Here is a 5,755-nt window from a genome sequence, read left to right on the forward strand (position 1 = left end):
GCTGAACACATGTGGAAACTATATTTAGTTAGTCCGTGACACCTAGTCCATGACTGCATTGTGGAAGAAGATTACCTTAGCACCCATTCTGAACAGAAAATTCTCAGGCAACATATGTTCTGTCATATGCTGGGTACTGAGCCATAGTACAGAATGCCTGGATATATTGATCAAACAACCTTCAAAACCTCTCAGCACATTGGGGGTAGAGTATGTTTAGTGGCAATTCTCACCTGGATTTGGGGTACGTTTGTGCTGTCTAGCCCCAAACTGTATTTCAATCATGAGTTTTTTTTTAAGCATACTTAGTTATTATACAAGCTTTTCGTTAGGTCTACTATCCAGCTAAATTTTGTAGGATATTTCTTTTTTAAAAAGTATAAAGACAGAGCCTTCAATTCTCCTTGGCTTTTGGAACAAGCTAGGTTCTCTGTCTTCTCTAGGTGCTTTTATTCTGGTGTAACTACAAAGAATACTGAACGCTTCCCTTCATTTAAAACCTCCATCCTTTCCGCCTTTACTGGAGATTTCTCACTTGTTGGAGGCTAGGCCCCCTGCTTTCACACTAGAGTCATTCACGATTTCAGATTGTGGATGCTGAACAGAAGCCTAGGTCTGTTTTGAAGTTTTCTGTAGCTACTATGATAGTTATGTAGTTACTTGATACCAGGCAAGGATATTGGATTTTGTGTAGGCAATCAGTTTTAGGGTTTCAGCTTCAGATGAACAAGTTACTTCACTTCTTTGTAATTCTCTACAGCCCTTGGTTGAATTTTTCTTTGAGAAAAATGCTTAAATTATGTAATTGTATGAACAGTGGTTGAGAGGCTGTGGCATAGTATCAGATTATATCCAGCGAGGTGTCAGATTTCCTCACCCATAAAATAAAGTTGATAGTAATCCCTAGTTCCCATTAACACCATGAGGTGTTAATACAGGGGCTTGAACTCAAGGCTTCATGTTTCGGGGGGTCAGGTTTTTCGCTCATGGCTGGTGCTGTATCACTTGAACTCATCCACTTCTGTCTTTCTGCTACTTAATTGGAGATTGGAAAGTCTCAACATTTTGGGTCTCATATCTCAGTCTCTTGGGTAGCTAACATTATAGGTAGGAGCTACATGTGCCTTACTGTCATAAACTTTAAAATAGAACATAATATTGAAAATATGCCAAGCTTCATAGCACAGCACTGCATATGTAATCCAAGGATTCAGGAAAGTGCACAGGAAGTTTGTAAATATGTGGCGGTACTATTAAATGTGGTCCTGTCTCAAAAAGCAGGGGGAAAAATCACTAATGATAATGAGAATAGTAGATAGAAAGAACACAGATCATGACACCTAGGACTTACAAAGTGCTCGAAATGTTAGAATTATGTTCACGATGTATATTTTTTCTGCACATGATCTTACTTTGTCTACTGAATCATCTACTTCCTTGAAGGAGGACCATAAATAAGATCCAGCAAAAGAAGGTAGTGTCCAGAATACAAGCTTGGCCATGGATTTAAAGAAGGTCCCTTGACTATTTTCCCAGCTAATTGTGCTGCTGCTAGCATTATCATTATTGCCATAATCAGTTTAATAAGAGGTGACAATAGAGTTTGCAGACTGCATTCAGATGGAGCTCCTCAATCAAATCATTTGCCACTGATTTTTTTCTAGAATCTCTATGCATCCATTTTGCAGTCCAGCATTTTCTAGAAGGCTCTTGGTGTGGATCTCTTCAGATAATATTCAGTCCGTGATGACTGTATCCCCACTCTGAGTAAGCAAGAACAATTTTTGAGTGTAGTTCCATTTCTCACCTCCATGGGGCTGGCAGAATATTAGTCCCTATAATGGCCATTTCACTTGAGTTGGGTTGCCTGTTGCTGTCAAACTAAGGAAAGGGCAAGGAGGCTGGCTGCCTGGTTGTTGGAATAATAAAGGTTGGATTCTTTGTATTTTGTCAGTTCCAAAATTGAATATGTTGCAGATCACTGCTTTATTGATTCCAGTCTGATCCCTGTTGTTTCTCTTTTAAAAATATAATTGAATTTAGATTTGTCACATAGACATGGCTTCAATTTCAGAACATTATGAAAATAAGTATCTCAGTACTCAGTCGCAAACACTCAATAATATTTATTTGACTAAACAATTTAATAACTCTCCTAATTAAAAAGATTTTTTGACACTGAAACAGTCTTTTTTTTTTTTTTAATTCAGGGCCTGAGGGCTATCCCTGAGCCATTTTGTATTGAGGCTGGCTTTCTACCACTTGAACCACAGCACCACTGGTGGGTTTTCCAGAGTAGTTTATTGGAGATGAGAGTCTCACAGAATTTCCTGCCTGGGCTGGCTTCAAACCACCATGCTCAGGTCTCAGCATGCTGAGTAGATAGGATGACAGGTGTGAGTCCCCAGCACTCAGCTCTGATGGAGTCTTATATGGTTTGTTTCCTTTATTCTGGTTGGAAAGACAGATGTTAGAATAAGTTTATCTTGTTACTGACTTTTCCAGGTATATTGGCATTGTAAACTTGCTTTATATAGTTCATCAAAAAAAAAAAAAGCTTTAGACCTTTTCTTCCTATTAGTGTTTATGAGGTGTCAGGTACCTTTCTGAAAATTTTTCTTTTTTCTTTAATATGTTTTTTATTGTAAAAATACTGTATAGAAGGGTTACATGAGCAAGATAATGAGCACATTTCCTATCAAGCATCGTTGCCTCCTCCTTTGTTTTTTCCCCTACCATCCCTTCCCTCCCCACCTCCACAAATATACTCCCCCGCACCTAAATTGTAAAGTTCATTTTTCAACATAGTGTCTTGTACATCTCATTGTTTCAATGGGTAAACCTGTATCCCTATTTAAGCATTTTGTTTTTTCCCTTCCCCTCTCCAAATCAGAGAAGTGTATATACAAGATGCAGGGCACTGACATCAAATACAATGAGAACAAACCCCTGTTCTTTTTTTTTTCTTTTTTCTTTTTGGCAGTTGTGGGGCCTGAACTCTGGGCCTGGGCGCTGTCCCTGAGCTCTTCAGTTCAAGGCTGGAGCTCTACCACTTGAGCCACAGGGCCACTTCCTTCTTTTCCTGCTTATGTGGTGATGGGAAATCAAACCCAGGGCCTCATGCATGCGAGGCAAGCACTCTAACACTGAGCCACCTTCCCAGCCCCTCTGAAAAAATTTCAAGCATTAAATTGGATTACAGACTTCCAGTGGTAGTTTTAAACCCTCATCTGAATGTGTTAATGACAATAATACTCAATAGCTTCCCATTTCACAGATGAGGTATTTGAAGTTGGTGCAGGATAGAATCTTACCAATATAGCATAGTGATGTGTGTCATAGATCTGAGGCCCAAAGCCAAGCCATCAACTAGCACAGCATCTTATTAGTTTTGAACTGAGTGTTTAGTCTGTGATCTATACTAGATTTAATAGTCATATCTTATCCTTCGAGAGATCAAGTTGTAACAGCTATTTTAAAATAAATGAAAAAAACATAGACTGATAAGTTTGGAGTTTTTGACTAAAGGCCCAAGTAGCTAGAAGTTAAATTAACATAATGAGAGAAACAGGTTATATTTACAAATGATGGGTTAATGGCTAAACACACAGCATGGACCTTAGTGATATTAATTCTTAACATATGCAAACATGAGTACACCAACACCCATTTCTCACAAAGTGCCTGACACTCATCTACATATTTGAAAATGCTCTGACTTTAAAAATGAGAAAATTATTTCCAAATCGCTTGCAAAATGACTCAGTCCCAATAAATTAGTTCTATACATTGCATTTGACCAATAGGACACTCCTATAGAATCACTACAAAATATATTGTGAAGTTTGAGGCTCCCAAAGGATGAATTGCTGATAAATATATTATTCTTTTTTTTTTTTGAGGAATCCACATGATTTTATTACAGAACAATGACATGGGCGCAAAGAAATGAGCGCTTAGGTAGGGGAACTGTTGCACCTGTCTGTAATCTCAGCCCAGCTCCTCCCACAAACCAACATGGAGTACCAGGCCAGCCCGCCCGCCAGACCTGCACTTTCCCACTACACCAGGCTCCAGGGGCCCCATCAGGGGAAGAAATAGCTGCTTTTTCTCACTGGCATATCTTATTCTTCTTTAAAATTTTGTATTGCTATTATAAAGACGATGGACAGAGGGGTTACAGTTACATAAGTCAGGTCCTTTTTGGACAATGTCACCCCTTCCTTCACGCTCTCCAAGTTTTTCCCTCCTACACTTATGTTCTTAAAGAATGGACTGTTTTTGAATGATGGCTACCCTTTATTGAAATCTTGAAACATAGAGACTTTGTTGTCTGAAGAAATTCCTCTTAGACACTCAGCTTCCTTCAGCCTTGACTACAATGTGCAGTCAAGGTAAGAAATAGAAAAAGATTCTTGCTGTCGTAAGCTGGGAACCTGGAAGTAATCTGGCCCTTCTAAGTCCAGACAGGATGCTACAGAGGGGCAGGACGGGGGAATATAGAGAGACATATATATATATATATATATATATATATATGTATGTATATATATATATATATATATATATATATATATATACATACATACATACAGAGAGAGAGAGAGAGAGAGAGAGAGAGAGATACACACACACACAGAGTGCGTGCCCTGGGAATTTAAATATATACGTTCTTCTCTATCTCACTTTGCAAAAATTTCTCCATTAATCTCTGCAATAATTCTACTTTGTTTTATTTTCTTGATTTACTTGGATGAGAATTCAATCATCATTGTCTTCCTAATTTTAATCGTTTTAAAAAATAGTCATTAAAAATTGTATCTGTCCACCTTCATTCTAACTTTGTTCTAACTAGGCCTTCTCAGGGGGGAAATGTCATTAATTCCCAGCTCACAAACACTGATCCAGGGCATAGACTTTCCCCCAAAGAAGCACAACTATCTGATTACCCATCTCAGTGCCCAATGTAGGAGAATGACTGATTTACTAGAATATGCACATTTGGTGGGGGGGGGGGGAGTATTGAGTCTGTGGAATCTTTATCTAACTACTGAAAATGTAGCATTTAAATATACAGGGGCATAACATTCTTAAACTAAAACAAAGCACAGTATTGAGTTAGAATAAGAAGAAAATATACCTACACATCAACTCTGCTGCTGTCTTAACATTTATAATTATTCTCATGTTTTCCTCACTAAGAATCTAAAATAAAAAAAAATTCTGGTTGTATTTACAGTATGGGGTATGCTCCCTATCTTTCTAAGACAGTTGTTTTAAAATGAGAGGTTTATTTTGATGCCTTTAAATCTCATTTCCATCCCTTCTCAACCTTTTGGCTAAGATCAAGTGTAGTATCTGTCTTTATCAGTTTAAATCTCATTTCCACTACTGTACGGTTTAACCTAGATCCTAGTTTATACTCCCTCCCCTGAAGTTCAAATTTGTGCAGTTTTTGTAGTCCAAACCAGGAGATTCATAAACCTCTCAGTGGAGAAGAAAGTGAAGTCACATTAATTTAAGGTTGAAACAAAAATTTAAATAATTGCATAATCTAGAGTGCACAGAATTAGATCTTACCATATGCACCCTGTCCACTAATCAATCTAATGCAGTGAACTTGAAATGCCTCAAAACACAGCTTAGAAAGTAGAAAGATCTGACAACCTAGACAGACATTTTCCCCAAAAAAAATTCCTCAAAAGAAATGAAGTAATCGTACATCAACATGGAAAACATTCCAAACCTATTATTC

General features: G+C 37.8%; 1 pseudogene; it reads left to right on the forward strand.

Moving 5' to 3' along the window:
• The first annotated feature begins 5,319 nt into the window (after positions 1-5,319).
• On the forward strand, positions 5,320-5,428 carry LOC122103614 (annotated as a pseudogene).
• The last annotated feature ends 327 nt before the right edge of the window (positions 5,429-5,755 follow it).

The sequence above is a fragment of the Dipodomys spectabilis genome, unplaced genomic scaffold (assembly GCF_019054845.1).
Source record: "Dipodomys spectabilis isolate Male_0828 unplaced genomic scaffold, ASM1905484v1 ptg000018l, whole genome shotgun sequence".
Taxonomy (NCBI): Eukaryota; Metazoa; Chordata; class Mammalia; order Rodentia; family Heteromyidae; genus Dipodomys; species Dipodomys spectabilis.